Raw genomic sequence first — 19,738 nt, forward strand, 5'->3', positions numbered from 1 at the left:
AAGAGGTGATTTGTCTTAATTTTCGGGGAATCAGTTTTTCGGGGAGGAGATAACTAACACGTCGGGCTCGGGAAGCTAGTCTTTTTAGAAAATATTTATAGCATTTCAAGACAGTTTGGTGGCAAACGGATACAGCATCTGCTATTTTCCTCACTTTCTACCACAGCTCTAAAACCCGGAGCAGTTACAACACACACACACAACACAACAACAGCAACCACATCAATGCTGATAGGAAATCAAAACCCATCTCTTCTTTGAGAAATAAACACAAAACCGGAGTGATTTCAGAACTGCTCCCCACCTTGGGTTAAAGCCCCAGCGTGCCTCCACTGACACTGAGAAAGCCATGGCCAGTGGGTTGGCCCCCAAGGCCACGGCGGGGTTCACTGCTTCCACACTTAGGTTTGGCAGGGCTCCCAGGCCCGGGATTGTGGCTCTCACAGGAAGCCCCAACAGCAGAAGTGCCCGCCCCTGAAATGTGGATTCTGGTTGCAAACTGGAGAGGGCCAGGGAGAGGGCAGCCACCAGAAACTGAAGATCTTCCATGAGCAAGGGCTGAGCTGAGGCCTCCGCATGGTCCCGCAGCAGTTATTCATCCCTCTGAGGTCAGTGATGTTTATCACTCCCATTTGGCAGACGGCAAAACCGAGGCTTTAAAAAGTCTAGAGAGCTTCCTGCAGGCACAACCGCTGGTGTGGTTAGCTGGGCCCTTCGACCCTCCACAGGCGCCCGGGCGTTCCGGCTCCTGGTAGCCTCTATCCCACACTCATCTGCTCCCCATGTCCCTGTAAAGTGTTTCCACAGTGCAGCCGCCAGACTTTGCTCACACCACGACCCTAATACCAAACCTCTGCAATCAAAGCTGGAGGCATTGTTGCTATAGGAGCCCGAGGACCTCCTGCTCCATCCTGGTGTCTCAGATGGGAATTCCGAGGCCCAGAGATGGGAGGGAAGGGGGCATGTTTGGGGTCACACAGCTGACCGATGACAAAACGAAGGGGAACCAAGTTTGCTGTTAGAAATCCTAAGCATGTTGCTACTTCCACTGTCCTGGACATCCTGATCCAGATACATGGGGGGCCGCTGCTACTTCACAATAAGAAGTCAATCCAGTTGGGCACGAGGCATGGTAGTGACACCCAGGGCTCAGTCAAAGGCAAAGGTATGCCAATATGCCCCAGAAGGGTGCCTTCTGGCCCGTCCAGCCCAGGCTTTGGGGCTGAGCCTTCAGGCCTCTCTGCACCAAGTGCAGGAGCTGCCCACCCCCACCCAAACCAGTCAGCCGGAAGGGCTTTGTCCATGAGGCACTGAGATGAAACCCCAGGCCAGGCCTCAAGGGAGCACCCGCCCACACAGCCTGGCTCAAGACTGGCAGAGAGCTCCTGAGGAGGAGAGCTGTGCCAGCCTGGGGCCTGGGGTGCCCCCTCGCCCAAGTGACCCTCTCCACTTGAGCTTGGATAGTCGCCTGTGCATTGTCTAGAAGAGCTTTCCCCCTGCCCCAGGTCCTCCTCTCCCTCCACTCTCCGGGCACCAGCCCCTTCTGACCAACTGCCCTCACCTCCCCACAGTCCAGCCATCAAATCCCAAAGTCAAGGAGCCATCCCTGATTCTGAGGCTCCTTCTCAGAACCATCTGCCACCTCCATGGGTTCACCTTTCCTGCGCTCTAATCTGCCCACCACTCGCCAGCTCCTTTGCCTGGGTGAGGGCAACAGCCCCTCGCTGACTTCCCATTCTCACTTCCTTCCTGCTTTTCCCTATAGCTGTCAAGCAAATCTTTTCCTGTTTTTAGTACTCTCCAAGGCTTTCCCATGGACCGCATACCCTGCTCATCTGGCCCCTGCCCATTTTACCAAGTATACTGCTTACCCTCCAGCCACTTTTCCCTGCCCCAGGGCCTGTGCACCTGTTTTCCCCTCTAACCACCTCCTCTCTCCACTGTGACTGGCTCTGTTTTCTTTGTTTCTCAGGGGTTCCTTTCTAATTGCTCTTGTTTAAATATGTGCCCTGTTCCCTCACCCCATGTGTGCGTACATGCTAAATCACTTCAGTCATGTCCGACTCTTTGTGACCCCATGGCCTGCCAGGCTCCTCTGTCCATGGGATTCTCCAGGAAAGAATATTGGATTGGGTTGCCATGCCCTCCCCCAGGGGATCTTCCTGACCCAGGGATTGAACCTGCACTGGTAGGCAGGCTCTTTACCACTAGCGCCACCCGGGAAGCCCACCTCCCTCACCTCAATCACTCCTTAACACATCACTCTGTATTACTCCTCTACTGCACATTGTAAGCAGATTATTGTTTATGCAAGTGCTTGTTTATTATCTGTCTCTGGCCCCGACCCTGATGATGTTAGCTCCAGGAGAGTCAGTACCATATCAGCTTGGCTCCTTGTTCTATATCCAGTGGCCAGAAGAATGTCTGGCACAAAATCAATGCTGAGTGTTTGCTGAGTGAATGAATGACCAGCCACGACCTTGTTAAGCTCACGCTCAACTCCCACCAGCCAGGTGGGGAACGATCCCACTTCAAAGATGAGGGCGTGGATGAGATGCTGAGAGCTGTCACACCCATCAGAGCACACCAAGGCGACAGTGGCAGCACGTTCCTTTGGGGCCAGGCCTCCTGACGCCCAGACTGGGGAAGGGACAAGGATTAGGGACTAAGAACCCACAGAACAAAGCATGAAACTGTGTGGCTCCAGTATCTCTCTTGTAACATGAAATGTCGCCTCTCTGCAAACCACATCCTGCCCCCTTGTGAGCTGGTCTTGGCCTCAGCTCCTGGCTGTGGGCAGCCTCCCTGAGACTCCCCCACTCGGCTCAGTCTCTTGGTGGACCCTAGAATTCACTGGCCCAGCCCTGAGGCTGGTGGGAGGGAGGGCAGAGGGGCAAAGAAGGCCCCTTCTGCTGGGTGGGGCAGGAGGAGGGGGCTGAGCCAAATGCAGGTCACGCTGCTGCACCCACAGCCCTCCCAAGGCTAAAAATAACCCTGTTTACACGCTTCCAGAACTGGGATTTCTGCCTCCCTGTCAGGAGCGGTTCAGGACTCTACTAGGTCCACGCTTCCCAACGTACGTCTTACACTCGGGCTGGGTAATGCTGGCCCAGCACACGCAAGGAGCGGAGCTTTTCTGGGTTTAATTCCCTGGGTTGTTTTAGGTTGGGGGGAATAAAGAAGCTGCACAAGCTGATTCCATCAGGAGAGTGCTTACTGTTGGCAGACAATCCCTCTTCCCGGGGCTTGGAGACACAGCTAACACAGGAGCCAAAGAGAAGGTGGCCAGATCCTGAGCCATGTGGGGGTCCAGTCAGTTCCTCCCAAAGCTTTGGGGCCATGGTGCCATGGGGGAGCCTGGGAGCTGACTGGTGGTGGTCTAACTTGCTGTGTGACCTGGAGCGGGTCACCTCCCCTCTCTGGTCCTCAGTGACCTCTGTATGTTGTGGCAACTGGGGGTCAGTACTTGACACCTTCCTGGTTCCTCATGTCATGTCCTCAGAGTGGGGAGGGCTGATGGTACATCTTCAGAGTGTGTGTGTATGTGTGTGTGTGTCTTTGGGAGGAGGGGACGGTGCTGGCCCCTGGGGCCCCCTGGTTTGTCTTCACGCAGGATGACAGGGCACACCTGCCAAGAAGGCTATCACCTGGCCACCCTCCCTCCCTGCCCTGGTGTACTCAGATGGACTTTGGCACTGGTGGGGCAGGTGCCAGTCACCTGCCTAGAGGCAGCCTCTCCCTCTGGACAAACAGGCCCTTCTCTGACTCCCCAGCTCCCATGAATGTGGTCATGCCAGAAAGAAACACACAGGCTGTCAGAGGGCTGGCACACTGCGCTGTCACCTTTCTCGGGCAGGGAGAGCCCAGCAAGCACCGATGACTCCCCCTCACCCTCAAACACCCACCAGGATAAGGACCTCAGGCCTTCCAAGATCTCACAGGCTCAGGCCTTTCTTCTCTGACTTAGGGAGTCTGGCTGACTTGCTGTCCCTAGATGGAAACTTAGTCCAGGCCCACTAGCCTGAAATTCAGGGCTGCGTTCCTCTGACAACATTGCTCTGGTACTCTGAGTCTTTGCAAGTTCTGTTCCCTATGCCTCAGATGCTTTTCCCTCACTTCCTGACCTGGGAATTTTCCACTCATCTCGGACGACTGAGTCAGTTGCCGCCTTCTCCGGTAGTGTGAGCTCAGTATGTAGCCAGTGCTGTGTGCCTGCCTTGGTTGGACAGTCAGGAGGGCTGCCCACCCCTGTCACCTACAGGGCTGGCACAGGAAGGGCACTCTGTGCCTGTTTGCTGATTAACTCTTCTTCTCTCCTCTGCCCAGCCCACTCCACCCCGTGCAGCTCCTCCCTGTATCCTTTCAAGAGTTTGCAATCAGCTCCACTCTTTCCCTTCAGAGGCTCCTGTCCTATTGGGACCCCCTCAGACACCCTGCCTCTGTGCTCCTCATCAGACCTGCAGTTCTCAACCCGGTTTCCACATGCTGGGGTGAGGCCCAGCACCTGCGCAGTTAAGCAGTGCCTGAGGGTTGTGGTGCAGAAGCCCAAGGACCAAGGGCACCCCTCCCCCACCCCTTGGTGCTTGAATTCACTCCCCTTGAAAACCACCACCAACCACCATCCAGCCTTCATACAGCACTGCTGTAGCCAGGCCCAGCCAGCACTAGGCAACCCCTTCGCTAGGCAGCCAGGCCGCCTTAGGGCCCCTGTGAGGACACCCTCCAGCCAGCCCCCATGGTGATCATTCTATCAGTCAGGTCTGGCTCCCTCACTCTTCACCCCAAATCTTTTCTCACTGGCCCTGCACCAAGGGTAAACTTTAAGGCACGGAGGGCATTTAAAGCCCTCCAGGGTGTGATGAGATCCCCGCTGAGCAACCTAGCCTTGCTTCCCACCCGCCAAGGCCCCATGTCTCCGCTGCTCCTTTTCTGCTGAACATTCCCTGGCTCATTCTTTGGGGTGCAGCTTAAAGGTCACCTCCTATGGGAAGCCTTACTGAATGCCCTTCCCCTGCAGTCTGACCTGAGCCACTCCCCAAGGCAGGCCCCTCATGGTGGCCACGGGGTCTTCCTGCTGTAGGAACACAGGCCTGTCTTGTTCTCTAGTGAGGCTCTGAGCTTCTGGGGTCAGGCCAGGACAGGTCAACCAGAGTCTGGGACAAGGTTGGCACTCAGGAACGAAGAGGTTCTGAGCATCACATGTATGCCCACCACACCTCCAATCAGGTGGGCATGAGGACCCCCATTTTGGTGATAAGGAAATTGATGCTCAGAGGAGCTGAGCGGTGCTCAGAGGGGCTGTAAAGGCCATAGAAGCAGTAGTGGTGGGACTCGATCAGGGTGGCACCAGCTCGCACCCGTGCTCTGCTGGGACTAGGCCCTCCAGGTAGTGAAGAGGGCCCCTTCTCCTTCTAAAGCGCTTATGCTACTGCACCTTACAGCTTCCCCTCAGCCTTCCCCAACCACCCCACCCCCAGCTCCCACTCCCACAAAGGGACACTTCCTCTAAACCCAAGCCACAGGCAGGGGGCGGGGAGGGTTATGGAGAGGGATTTTTCTGGGCAAGTCACCTGCTAAATGCAGAGCCAGCCTTCTTCCCCAACCAGGCAAGCGCCAGTACCCCAGGCTCAGCAACAGGAGGACCCACAGGGGTCACGGAGGCTCCGACAGGGGCAGGGGCCTGGGGCAGACCTGGGCCCAGTTGCCACCTCTCCTCGCCCGTAGTGTGGTACAGGCCCCTGGGTCATCTGCACACTCCCATCTAACAAGACTGCTTCCTCTTTCCTGAGGCCCCAGGAGAACTCACCACCTTGCCTTCCTCTCAAAGCAAACAATGCAGAACCAGTGAGTAAGTCCTGGGGTGCCCGTGAAGTCACGGGAGGGAGGAACATGGTAAAGGCAGACTGTGGGGGCCCCAGTTCAGTGGAGTGAGGGGTCCTGAACCCAGGGGGCCTCGGGGAGCACCAGCCTCTGGGGAGCACAGGCACACCCAACTCCCAGGCCTCCAGTGTGGGTCCCTAACAGGTCTGTGGCAGCATCAGAACACCCCCCGAATCTTTCCCACCGCTCAGGGATCCTCTCGCTCTGGTTTCCAAGGCCGTGGCTCTGGGGTGGGTGTCAAGGAGGCCGTTGGCTCTCAGGGCCTGACCCCTGGCAGGGGGCACCCAGAAGCATCTGGATCCCAACCCACTGCTGGGATGTGCAAATAGAATGGCTCATCTGACAGAAGCGGCAGCCCTTGCGCAGCCAGACTCCAAAGCTCCACCCTCAGGTCCCAGAGGCCACTCAGAATCTCCCCAGGCCACCGAGGCCACTAGCAAGCAAGACCTGAGCCCACCCACCGCCCACCTGCGAGCTAACCCCCAGATGGTTACCTAGCAACCTCCCAGGCCCCGTCCTCATGCCACCACCTCCCAGCTTCAGCAGCAGCTCTGCTCCCGCCAGCTCTGTGAGCTGGGATGCCCTGCTCTGCCTCTCTGAATCTCAGTTGTCAGGCTCTCAGTTACCCAAGGGTTAACTGATAACTGAGCAGAAGTAATGCCAGTGCTGGTCAGGTGCAAACAAGGTACCAGCCCTGTTTGAGGCTCTGTACTGGGATTAACTCATTATGCTCCCAAGATCCCTCCAGGAGGGTGGTTCTGCTACTATATCCCCCACTGCACCTCCCTGATGGAGTCTCTTCTCTGAGTTGCCCCGTGGTAAGGGGAGCTAAGATACAACCCCAGAAGGCTGGCTCTGGAGAACACGCACTAATCGCCATGCGACGCTGCCCCCAGGAAGGTTCCAACCTTCTCTCCCTTGCTGCTGGGGCTTAGCCTCATCAAACTCCTCACTCCCTGATCAACCCCAGGGTCCTGAGCATGCCCCCTCCCCACTTGTCTACCAGCAGACACTGCCACTGACCTAGGCCTTCTCTCCACTTGCCTTCTGCCCCACAATCTCAGGAAGAAATGACCACTTGACTGTTCCTGCTCCCCAAGCCGTAGACTTCCACAGCAGCTCCTGCAGCCCCCAGGGCAGGGCCCAGTGGTCTCATGGACCCAACAGGACGCAATAAATGCTTGTGGACTGGCTGAGTGACCCATGGGGTCAGGCCCAAAGGCCTCTGGCTTTGCCCATCCAGCCTGTGCTCGTCACCTGAGCAGCTCTCAGTAATTTCCAGGCCTGGATGTCAAGGCCCCTCCAGCAGCTGTTCCTCCTCACCCTGGTCGGGGGGCAGTTAGCATCCAGGCAGCTCACACGGAGGTGCCATGAAGACCACATATGTAGTGAGCACAAAGGCCCAAAGTGACAGAAATTGATAAAAACTTCACCACACGGCTGACACCCCATATATCAAAGGCCCCAAATCTCATTCTCTGCTTGCCTCCAATTTCTATCAGAGCTTGCCAGCTGCACATTTATTGAGAAGTTTGTGATCTGACAGGCACTGTATTACCAACATTAATGATGCATCAGCCTCTAGAATTACTGGGGAAACAGTCCAATTGATTTTATTATTATCTCAAGTTCTTCACATTTCATTCCAGGCAGCTTGCTACCAGAGTTCTGGAGCAAAGACCAAAGTAAATAAAGAAAGGTTTGTGGGCCAAAGTTGACCTCAGGTGGGAAAACTCGGCTTACCTTGGGACCCTTGGTGATGGACCTCCCACCCCTCTGCCGTCTTCCTCTGTGAGAGCAGGGGGTCACTCAAATGACAGGTGACAGAGAGGGCCAAGTGTGGATCCTCATGGAGAGGAGAGCTGGGGGACAAGATCAGGAACTGAAGTCAGGTCTCCCATTCAAAGATGGAGGCAACCGGCAGAAGGCAGAAGTAGTCACTGATGTTACTGGTCATCTGCCCCTTGGCTGGAGTAGAGAGCTGCCCTGAATGGAACCCACACACAGATATGGGCTCAGGTCCACATCTGGCCTGGCTGCTCTGCTGGCTTTCTGGGGGCAGGAGGGAGACCCAAGATAGGATGGAAGGTAGTAGGTGGTCCCTGCCTCAAAACCCGAAAGATTCCTCCAGCCACACAAGGTTCCTCTCTGTTCTAGAACATGCCATTTCTGGAGTCAGGGTCTGCTTTAGCACAAGCTGCTCCTCTGCCCTCAGGTGCCCTCCAGCCCACCCCCACCATTGCAGGGCCCTCCCCAGAAAGGTCCTCCCATCTTGAGGCCTCTTACCCCACCCTCTGTGTCTTCATCCAGCACTTTACTTGTTTCCTTCTTAGCACCTATCATCGTGTATAAAAGGGACATCTATCAGCCTCTTGACCTGTTTCCCCTCTGGCTCCCCACAGACAGGGATCTTATCTGTTCTGGTCACCACCCCAGGGCCAGTAGGAAGCTGAGGGCTGGAGGTCCGGCCGGGAGCCAGGTTCAAATCAGAGCACGTAACTGACAGCATCAAGTTCTGCCCAATCACCTCCCCGGGACCTTAGGAGACAACAGGGGTTCCAAGCAACTATGAGGACTGAGGTGCAAGGACCCCAGGTGGCCGTGAGATGTGGATCCCCCTCATGTGGAACAGTGAGGACCGGACTCTGAGGGAGAGACACCCATTGTACCCTGTAGAAGACGGGGGTGCTTCACGGGGTGCAGGGGTCCTGGGCAGTATCTCTTGGAGAATAGGTCCCAAGGGCCCTTGTTCACATGGCAGGATTATTAGGTGCAGTCCAGCCCCGAGGCGACAGACAGGTGAAATACAAAGACAGGGTAAGCAGCCCGGCGGCCCTCAGAGCAGTCAGCCAAGAAGGACACAGAGATCCTTATCTGAGCAGAGAGGCAAGCTGGACGTCCGAAGGCTGAAAGGCCAGATGAGAACTGGTGTATGTTCAGCCACGAACGGGGCTTACCCTGAAGGCTCCAAATGCTCACGGGGCCAACGGGTGGGCCTTGCAGGGGTGGCCTTCTAACTACCGGTATTATGGTTATTGGCGTTGTTTAGTGTTTCCTGAGATTAAATCACAATGTGACTCGATAGGTAGTGTTCTGTTTTGAAAATAGATTTTCTACTGAGATGAATATTTCAGTATAATTTATTTATGAGCACTTCCCATGTGCCCAGCTCCACACTAAGCACTAACCAGACATTGTGTTTCATCCTAATAAGTCCCAGTCTCCCCACCTCATACCCTGGAAAACTGAGGTGCTCAGATCGGACATGGAAACACCTGAGGTGCCACCGGTGGAAGGACGTGGGTATGAATCCTTGTATATCACAGAGTCAAGCTCCTGGGCCCCATGTGGAGGGAGCAGCCTCTCTGGACCAAAGGTCCACCCCCCGAGCAGCCTCCAAGCCCCATCCAAAGGCCTTGGATGTGCCCCAGATCACGTAGTTATCCCATGTAGGGCAGGGACAAGAGATAAATCCACTGTGAACCTCGCCTCACTTAATTCTCAAAGCAACCTGGGAGGAGAGTACTACCAATTTCACGGCCAAAGAATTAAGTCTCCAGAAAGAGAAAAGACTGCTGGGCAGAGCAAGGGTCTGGACCCAGGCGGGAGGCCGTCTGGTAACCCTGTGCCACTCAGCCAAACGCCTGGAACCTGGCCCTCGCGCCTCTCTCTAGGCGGCCCGGCCCCACGCTCGCAGCCTTCTGGGCCGCCCGGTGTCACTGCCGGCGGGCTCTGCACCCGGCAGGTGATGCCAGCGGCCTCGGTAAACAGGCCCGGCTGCAGCCGACCTCCTCCGGCTGGCCTGTGCCTGAGGAAGCCAGGTTGGGGGACGGATTCCGTGGCGTTTCCAACAGTGAGCTCTTACTCAATTAGGCCCTTTCTGTCCAAAGGACAGCTGTGACGTGTGGAATGGCCTGTGGTGTCAACGTGAGCCCAGCATTGTGCGACTGGGGACACACCATGCTCTCGGCCGACTGTTTATTTATAAATCCACCCGGCGCTCACCGCGGCCTTTACACTCAGCTCTTTCCCAAAATGCAAATTGGCTTCTTCCTGTAAGTCAAACCGGCTTGCTCAAGCTGATAAAAATCATCCCAAACGGGCTCTTTTATCTGCTCAATACAGAAAGTCCCACACCTCCTAGAAAGAGGAAGATGTCTTCTCTTAGCTTCACGGGGACTGGCCCGGGGACAGGCCGTGCAGAGGCGTTCAGGGTGGGCGAAGGGGGGTCAATGAGAGCAGTGGGAGAGAAAGTTCCAGGCTCTGAGACTTGTGTTCAAACTCTGCCCCTGACACGTTCCCAGCTCTGTGGCCTTAATCCCTCTGAGCATCACTGTGTGTGCTCACGTGTGTGTTGTTGTTCAGTCGTGTCTGACTCTTTTGTGACCCCATGGACTGTAGCCCAGCAGGCTCCTCTGTCCACAGGATTTCCCAGGCCAAGAACACTGGAGTGGGTTGCCATTTTCTTCTCCAGGGGAATCTTCCTGACCCAGGGATTGAACCCACATCTCCTGCATTGGCAGGCAGATTCTTTACCACTGATCTACCAGGGAAGTCCATGTGTATGTTAAGGGGGATAAAAAATAGTCTCTCCCTTATAGGGTTCTTTGGAGAATTAAATGAGATAATGTATATAAGCTGCTTGGCACAGTGCTGAACACTGGTAAATCTTCTGAATGAGGTGGTGGTGGTGGTGAAGAGGAATACAATCATTACTATCTGAAGCTTGCAAGTGCCACCTAGTCACACTTGCTAGGTGACTTCAGGATGGCCCCTTTTGCCCTCTCATCCTCGGTTTAAAGTGTAAAGTGAGCCCCCAGGAGCCTTTCTCCTGTGGGGTGGCCACTCAGCCCTTCGAATGCCTGCATCACAAACAGCTTTGGGGGTGCTCTTTCCAGTACCCTATCTCTTCACTCTCTCAAGGGCTCTTTTATCAGAAACACACAATCTGTTCTTTAAAAAAAACCTCTCCGTGTTTCATAGAAAAGCGAACTATGTGACCAGCTTGTGTCGGGATGGCCACAGAGCCGTGAGCATCACTTAGAGGCACACGCCTTGCACAAGGCTTGCTGAGGGATAACAGGGGACTGATAGGAACTCGTTACCTGCTAGACTATCAAAGGGCCTCCAGGGGGTGGACAGGAAGTGCAAGTGAACTCGATACGGACCTGCTGCTGCTAAGTCGCTTCAGTCGTGTCCGACTCTGTGCGACCCCATAGACAGCAGCCCACCAGGCTCCCCCGTCCCTGGGATTCTCCAGGCAAGAACACTGGAGTGGGTTGCCATTTCCTTCTCCAATGCATGAAAGTGAAAAGTGAAGATGCTCAGTCATGTCCAACTCTTAGCAACCCCAAGGACTGCAGCCTACCAGGCTTCTCCGTCCATGGGATCTGCCAGGCAAGAGTACTGGAGTGGGGTGCCATTGCCTTCTCCGCAATATGGACCTAGAAGTCACCAGAGATCAAGATGTGAACTGGAAGCTCTTGGTGGAGGTTACAAGGAGGCGGCGTGAAGCTGTCGTGACAACTGGGTTTGGCAGGCAATGTGGGCCCTGCCCACAGAGGGACACCCAAGCCTCAGTCTCCTAGCAGAGAACACCAGCAACCGTGCATGTGGCATGCATTCAATGCAACGTTTAGCACCTGGTGAGACAGGGGTTACCAGGATGGACCCTTTTATGGAGGAGAAAGCTGAGGCCTGGAGAAGGGCCGTATCCAGCCCAAGGTCACACAGCTTGTTGGTAATGAAACCAGCAGCCTTGAAATAGCCATGCCACTGCAGCCACCGATTTTCCCGAATGGGATGAAACCTGATGGATGATGTCAGCTCCCAAAGACCTTCCCCTCCGTGCACCTCATTTACTCCTCATAGCAGCTGGGCAGACAGGCTGTGGTTGTTAAATCTCCCCACTCTGCCGGTTGAGGGCAGAGACTCGGGGCCATGACACCCCATGAGGGGACGGCTGGGCCAGCCTGGACTTAGACCTTCAGAAACACCGGCTGCTTTCACCTCCTCTCCCGCTCAGTGTGGAGGGCCCAGCTGAAGGAGGAGCCAGTCCCCTGGGCCCCATCCCCACCAGCCCTCCCACCCAGCACAGGTGGGATGGCCCTGAGATGCAGCTGAGGGACTCCACCTGTGTTAACAAACAGATTCCAGTCTCTCCCTCCAATCCAAGCAGTTCTCTGCCTCCTGATTACTCTCCTCAAATGCTACCGCTCCCTGACCTCCCTTGCCTCCTTGGGAGGAGACAGTAAGGGTCTCCTCCCAACACTGCCTTCTCGCTGAGGTTCCAGACATCGCTGGAGACCTGGCCTCAGTAACTCCCCTGAAGACACAGGCACTGGCTGCGCTTCCCCGGAATCCCGGGCCCCTGGGGCGTGCACACCTGTCTTCCTCTCTTCACACCTTTCTGCCTCCCAGAAGTGCCCTTTCTCCCCCTTTCCTCCTCGCCTTGTTCTAGCTAAAGTCTCTGCATTTTCAACACTGCCTTTAAATGTCCCCTCCCCCAGGAGCCCCTCCCTGACTGCTTTAGCCCGTTCTCATTGCTCATTTGTTCCAAGGTCTCTTTGGAACTTCTTGGATTTCCCTGGTACTTTGAGTAGGTATCATTCCTGTTCTGTCAAATAGCCAAGGCTTAGTTTACAATTAGACCTTGAAACTCACTGAAGTCAGAGTCTCAGGAATTTTGTTTGGCCATCCTTCCATTCAAGAAATATTGCCTTAGCCTGTGCTCTTCTGCCCATGCCATCTCCTTGATAACTGTGCTAGGGGATACAGGAAATGGGGTTCTGGCTTTCTAGAAGGAGTTCATGTCTAGAAATGGGAACATAATCAAGCAGTTGGCACCTAGCATGGGTGGGGCGGGGGGCGCTGTGACAGGGAAGCAGGAAGCGATGGGCCCACTGCCTGGTTTAGGCTCTTGTTCCCCATCAGGAGCCCTCACTATGCCAAGCATGGGGCCCTACCGTAAGGAGATGCTCCAGCAGGCCTCCTGCTGGGACGAAATTACAGGTGAGTGACTCACCTGTCAGATTACAAGTAAGACAAAGGAGGTCTGGGTTGGGGTGTGAGGGGAGCAGTGTGGGTGAATGCTGCCCCACAAGGCCGGGGCCTCTACCAGCACAAAGGCAGGAAGAAGAGCCGAACGCAAGCGATAAGAAGGAAGCCCCGTGGCCTGGGTCTGGGGGGTGGTGGTGGGGAGGCCAGTCCACCCTGATGGAAAAGGCAGGGAGAGAGAGGGCTGAGCCTGACCTGGCAGGGCTCTTTGGGGCATGCACATCCCCCACCCCTCAAAGCCAGTGCCCCCGAAACCTCAGCTCCTGAAATGCATGTCAGCCTTGTGGGTGGGGCCTTTTTGTTTTCTGTTTTTCTGAGCAGGCCTCTCCAGATGGGCCGGCGATGGGAAGTGCACCACCACACACCGCTGGCTCTTGGCCCAGTGGGCCTGGCCACTGTCTGCAGCTCTGAGCCTCTCAACGAATGGTTTCATTGTTCTTCCACCCTGAAGCCTTCTCTGGAGAAGTGCATGGGTTTCTAGAGAACTAAATGGAGTGCTACATGCCAGTGTGGGGGCCTCAGACCATACCCCATGTCCAGCTCCTTGTCACCCAAGCTTGTGTCCCTGCACCCCAGAAGTGGGTAGAAGCTTCTTCTTTGGCTCCAAGCAGAACCTCCTTCCTTTAAAAACCTCTTCCGTGCTTGCGCTCTCTGTGGGTCTCATGGCCAGGGTGGGGTGAGGGGGCTCCAAACCCCTGGGGTGATGAGGAAAACCCTCCATTTGCAGTGTCCCAGGTTCCCCAAGCAGCCTCCCTCTCCACTGCTTCAGGGGCAGCAGAAACACTTGAGTACCCTGGACACTGGGCCTGGGAGTCCCTGCTCTTCTCCCTGAGCTTGTTTTCCGGTCAGTGAAATGGGACTGCTAAAGTCAGCAATGGGCCAGCTGTCTCCCAGCTTCCACTGTCGTTGGAACCAACCCCGCCTGAAGAAACAGCGGAGGGACCAGTGCCCAGCGCAGCCAGGGGTGTTCAGAAGGCTGGATGGGGAAGGCGGGGGCTGTCGATGGCTGCAGAAGCCCTAAAAGCTGGTAAAAGGCTTAATCCTGCATAATGATTTACAAAGTGACAAGTAAAATAGATTTACCGTGACAGCTTGAAAGGCGAACCACAGAAATAAAATTACACTCGGGCTCATCCTGTCTCTCTGCCACCTGTCCCCCTTCCCTTCCGAAAACCAGGAAGTCCTGTGTGCGCACACACAGACACAAGCTTGGGAGAGGGATGAAGAAGGTGGCTGCTCCGGGCCCTGTGCTGGGAAAGGGTGGAGGGTGCCCTGTGCCAAGGACAGTCCATAGAGGTGATGTGCATGGCAGGTCTCCAAAGGCAGAGGGTTGTCCCCACTGACAGGTGAAGGCACACCCAACTGACATGCCCTGAGTCAGGTTCCACCTTCAGGAGCATGCAGAAAGCACCCCAAGTGCCCACGGGGCCCAGCACTGCCAATTTCCATCTAACCCCCGTCTGATCCAATATCGCAGTCCTCTAGGTTTTCAGGGCTCAGGGAGAACAGTTCACTGCTTCCCCTGGCATGAAGAGGGACTCCAACAGCACTGGGCTGAAACCAGCCAAGAGGAAATCAATAAACACCTTAAACAAGTTCAAGAATGAAAGTTGAGTGGACGCTCCCGCCTGCAGTGCTGGGTTCACGGGCGGCATCTGGGTTTCTCTGACAATGCTATGGCCCTCAGTCTGTGCTTACAGGAGTACCACAGGGTACATTTTCCTTCACTGCAGCGGGTTCATTTGGCATCCAGCTGTGTGGGGGAGAAGGATCCAGCATGCCAGTGTTCTACCCATGGGCCACAGAGATTCTCTCCTTGGTGGCAATGAACTCTACCAGAGGCTCCAGGCTCTCTGGCCATCTGTCCACTTTCCCTAGAGACGTGCCCACCTAGGAAACTTCCCAGGCTCCCCAGTTAGAGGCTGGTAACCATGCCCATCGGGTTATTCAGCAGGGTTACTCACCCCAGCAGGGAAGGATTTGATAAGAAAATTCTAGAAGTGGCCATCTGTAGGGAGAAAGAGACCAACATCCCCTTGGTATTAATAGATTCAGATGGTAAAGAATCTGCCTGTAATGCAGGAGACTCCGGTTCGATTCCTGGCTCAGGAAGATCCACTGGAGAAGGGATAAGCTACCCACTCCAGTATTCTTGGGCTTCCCTTGTGGCTCAGCTGGTAAAGAATCCACCTGCAATGCATGAGACATGGGTTTGATCCCTGGGTCAGGAAGATCCCCTGGAGAAGGAAATGGCAATCCACTCCAGTATTCTTGTCTGGATAATTCCATGGACAGAAGAGCCTTGTGGGCTAAAGTCCACAGGGTCACAAAGAGTTGGACACTACTGAGAGACTAACACTTTCACTTTCACATGGAGGGAGAAAGAGACCAGCATTGCCTTGGTATTAAGAGCTGTGGGGCCTGAAGCAACTTCACCTCTTTGAGCTCCAGCTTCTGCCTGGTTAAAATGGGGATAACACTACCCACTCCAGAGGGTTGTTGTAACAACTGTGAGGTCCCAAATAACCATGCCTGGTGCGCAGTGGGTATTTCCAAGGATGTGAGCTTTGCCTCAACTGAGTATGGATTAAAACGTATTGGGTTTGCCAAAAAGTTTGTTCGGGTTTTTCTGTAATATCTTCTCCCGAATGATTTTTTTGGCCAACTCAGTATTTGCAATGGGGATAGCTAAAAAGAAATTTTGCTCTCAGTCTTGGCTTAGAGAAATCACCTGCCCGTGGCCCACCCAGCCTCCCCGGGACCCCAGGAGCTGCCGGAGTTGAGGTAGTGAAAAGATCATCAGGGAAGGGACAGACAGCAGTCAGACAGGTCTGGGGATCCCAAACCTCCTGCAGCCTCCGCTCTGCTGCAGGGGCCGAGTCCCAGGAAAGTCTCCCTCCCTGTCACTCTCTGGCTGACACCTGGCAACTCCCAGCTCAGTGCCTCTAACCAATAGAGCACTGGGATGTGCCTCGGCAGGCCCGGACACCCATGTTCACCCGACAGAGGATGTCCCTCCCTCCTGCCCGCCCCCAGCTCCGTGGCAAGCTGGAGCTCATTCGGCCGCAGACTGGCCTGGTGCGTAGGCTGCATGGATGAGGCTCCAGCCCCTGGCCCTGCCCAGGGAGTCTTGCCCAAGAGGCCCTGAGGCCCGGCCAGGCTGATGCTGAGCCAATTCTCCCAGGAAGCCAAGCCGAGGAGGGCGGCAACCCTGGGCAAAACCACTCAGGCCAGCTACCCCTCTGGCTCTAAGTGGAGTGTTGAGGGAGTGAAGAAGGAAAAAGTGAAGTCGCTCAGTCATGTCTGACTCTTTGCGACCCCATGGACTGTAGCCTGCCAGGCTCCTCCATCCATGGGATTTTCCAGGCAAGAGTACTGGAGTGGGTTGCTGAGTGGGGGACCCAAAAGAAGTGACTGAGGGGTCAGACCATGTACACGGGGCAGCTGGGACTCTGGGACTGAAGTTACTCAATTCCTTCTCAAGCAAAGCATGCAAGTCTCTTCTAAGACACCCACCTAAAATGCAAATATATATATGTATATATGTTTGTATATTTATGCATTTATATTTGGACTTCCCTGGTGGCTCAGGGGTAAAGAATCTGCTTGCCAATGCAGGAGACACAGGTTCAATCCCCAGGTCAGGAAGATCCTTTAGAGAAGGAAATGGCAACCCATTCCAGTATTCTTGCCTGGAGAATTCCATGGACAGAGAAGCCTGGTGGGTTACAGTCCACAGGGTCGCAAAAGAGTTGGACACGACTGAGAGATGAAAACAGCAACAACAATTTATATTTATCTCCAAACCACAAAACCTACCAACTCTGTGTAAAGTATAGCCATCATTTATTTATTTGCCTCTTTAACAAGCATTTTGGAATGTCTGCTACATGCCAAGCTTGGTGCTGGGTATCAGGGAGTCAGAGCCTGTATGTGGATAGGGCACCTTGAAGGTAGCTGGGATCCTGCCAGATGAGGGCTGCAACAGTGCTGGGGAAACTGGGGCAAAGGCAGAGGACCCACCTCCTTGACCTAGCTGGTGCATGAGGGCAAGCTCCACCTTGAGCAGAGCTTTGCAGGATGCCTAGGAGTTCACCAAGCAGACAGAGCAGAGAACAGAATATGTAAAGCACACACAAGGGGAAGTTCAGCTGGGGCCAAAGGGCCCTGAGTAGGTGCTGTAGCACCTCCTACATCTAGCATCTAGAGATGTGGCATCTCTAGCCGGGCTGTAGGTGCTAGAGGGCTACAAAGGAGTTTTAAGTAGAGTAGCGGAGGTGACAGCATCAGAGGTGCCTTATATTAAGGTCATGCTGGTGGCCAAGTAGAGAGAGGACAGAAGGGAAGCTGGAGGCAGACACTGGAGGGAAAGGCTGCTTCATAAGAGTGGAAAGGAGAGGTGACTTTGGAAACATTTGGAAGGTGGAGTCTGAGGTGTCAGTTCCCTGACTACATACTCCCACAGGCCAAGTTCTGGGCAGCGCAGCAGGGACATGGAAACCCAGTGTCATAGGTAGCAGTCCTAGGGAGGAGCCAGCGATGACTCCCAAGTTTCAGCTGGGGCAATGGGCCAATGACAGTCCCTAGTCCTGAGAGTCCCTAGCTCCTAGTCCTGACAGTGGCTTTACAAGAACTAGAACAAGGTTCCCCTTTCGCAAAACACTTCCCCACTATCCACCAGAACTTAATAAATGTGTAATCTGTGGGGACTACACTGTGAGCGCTCCTAAGCTGTGTAGTGCACAACATGTATGATCAAACACGACGGTCCCAACAGACACAATGCACTGAGCAAGCGCATGGTGTATCGGAGACCTGGAGTTCGGAAGGGAGGAACAGACAGATAAAACCTAGTCCCTGAAGGTAGAAACATAACAAAGAACAACCAAAGCAGAATGTTTACTAACCTTCCTTGCTTTCTTGGCATGAGAAATGAGAAATGGGATTATTTACTCTATGTAACTCAAAAAAGAGATAGTAGCTGCTCAAACAATGTGAATACATGCAACTATACAAGTCAGAGGGAGAAGGCGATGGCACCCCACTCCAGTCCTCTCTCCTGGAAAATCCCATGGACGGAAGAGCCTGGTGGGCTGCAGTCCATGGGGTCGTGAAGAGTTGGACATGACTGAGCGACTTCACTTTCACTTTTCACTTTCCTGCATTGGAGAAGGAAATGGCAACCCACTCCAGTGTTCTTGCCTGGAGAATCCCAGGGATGGGGGAGCCTGGTGGGCTACCGTCTATGGGGTCACACAGAGTCAGACACGACTGAAGCAACTTAGCAGCAGCAGCAGCATACAAGTCAGAAAGCACCAGTTTTGAAAGACAAGGATTCGCCAAAACCCAGCCCAGGGATTGAACCCAGGTTTCCTGCATGGCAGGCAGCTTCTTTACTGTCTGAGCCACCAGGAAAGCCCAATTCTGGCCTTGGAGCTTATTAAAAATTAGATTTTTTTTTTAAAGGATCCTATATCCTGAGCAAAACATCAGCAATTGAACATAGCTGAGTGAAACCCATATGCTGAGAAAACTGGTACTTTCTGGATAACTGAGGGTTTCTATTTCCTTATCCTTCTATCTGAGCTTTACTGAACACCTTGGCTGCTCCAGGCTGTCTGGGATGCAGGAATGAGACCAAGCTGGTACCCTCACGAAGGTGGCAGTCCAGTCAGGGAGAATGCAGAGGGCTAGGGGAGTAAAGGGGAGCACCTGAGAGACCCCCGGGAGGAGGCAATGATAAAACTGAGATGTGCTAGAAGGAGAAGCTGAGAGACTTTATGCCAGTCTCCACAACAATGTCCAAAGCCCTGTGGACAGATCCCTGTTCTACAAATGGGAGAACTCTGTGAGTAGAGGGGAGATGATCATAGTCAGTGTTGGTGGGGGGTGAGGGGGCTTGTACAGACAGCCTTGCCTACCCAGGAGGTACAAATACTCAAACAGACTTCTTCAAGAGTCCTAGCTAGAAAAGGCCTCAATGCACACACAGGGAAACCGAGGGCAGACTCAGGGCCACCAAGTGGCTCCCTGGTGGAGATGGGAATTGGGTCTCCTGACTCTGATCACAGCCATTTTCCGGGGCCCCTTACTGCCCTGAGGATGCTAGTCAGCCCAACATCAGAGCAGTGCTGGGCAGGGAATGCACGTCTGGTTGGCTACATGAGTTCCCAACCACTGGAAACCACATAGACACAGAGGGGGAGGTATTTCCACACGGCACCAGATTCTCAACCTTAAAAAATTTCCGGCTTTCATTTCCTGAAAAAGATGTTTACAGGGGCATCCCTCCGGCTGAAGTCTGCTGGCAATCCAGTAAGAGTTTTTATTGAGTACAAACTACCTTCCTCGGCCTCCCCTCCTGGCGCCCTGGGAGGCGGTGCTCTCCACCCATTTTACAGATGAGCAAGCAGACCTGGAGAGCCCCAGAGGCCCTCTCATCCCAGGTTCCTCCTTACGGGCCTGATGGGAAAGACCAACCCCCTGCTAAGTGTCAGGCGGGAGTTGAGGTGGACTGGTCCAGGCTGAGTCCTCTGCCTGCAGGCAAGCCCAGTTGCTCATTCATGTCTGACTCTTCGAGACCTTCTAGACTGTAGCCCACCAGGCTCCTCTGTCCATGGGATTTTCCTGCAAGAATACTGGAGTGGGTTGCCATTTCCTCCTCCAGGGGCTCTTCCCAACCCAGAGACTGAACCCACATCTCCTGCAATGGCAGGCAGATTCTTTTACCACTAAGCCACCTGGGAAGCCTGAGCCCTCTGCCCACTGAGACTAGTGGCAGGTGGAGACCTGGCTCTGGGTC

The 19,738-nt window shown here is 54.5% G+C and overlaps 1 protein-coding gene across 10 annotated transcripts in view; it reads right to left on the reverse strand.

Annotated features, from left to right (window-relative positions):
* Positions 1 to 19,738, reverse strand: part of ZMIZ1 (zinc finger MIZ-type containing 1) — a 242,465-nt gene that overhangs the window by 205,995 nt on the left and 16,732 nt on the right. For 2 of the 10 annotated variants that reach the window (XM_086381788.1, XM_086381786.1), the window contains exon 2: positions 7,624 to 7,742. The exons of the other annotated variants lie outside the window; for them this stretch is intronic. The gene's annotated coding sequence lies outside the window, so the exon portion shown is untranslated. The remainder of the gene's footprint in view (positions 1 to 7,623; positions 7,743 to 19,738) is intronic. 10 annotated transcript variants of the gene reach the window in all.

The sequence above is a fragment of the Bos grunniens genome, chromosome 28 (assembly GCF_055505025.1).
Source record: "Bos grunniens cultivar Pamir isolate PY7600 chromosome 28, Bosgru_T2T1.0, whole genome shotgun sequence".
Lineage (NCBI taxonomy): Eukaryota > Metazoa > Chordata > Mammalia > Artiodactyla > Bovidae > Bos > Bos grunniens.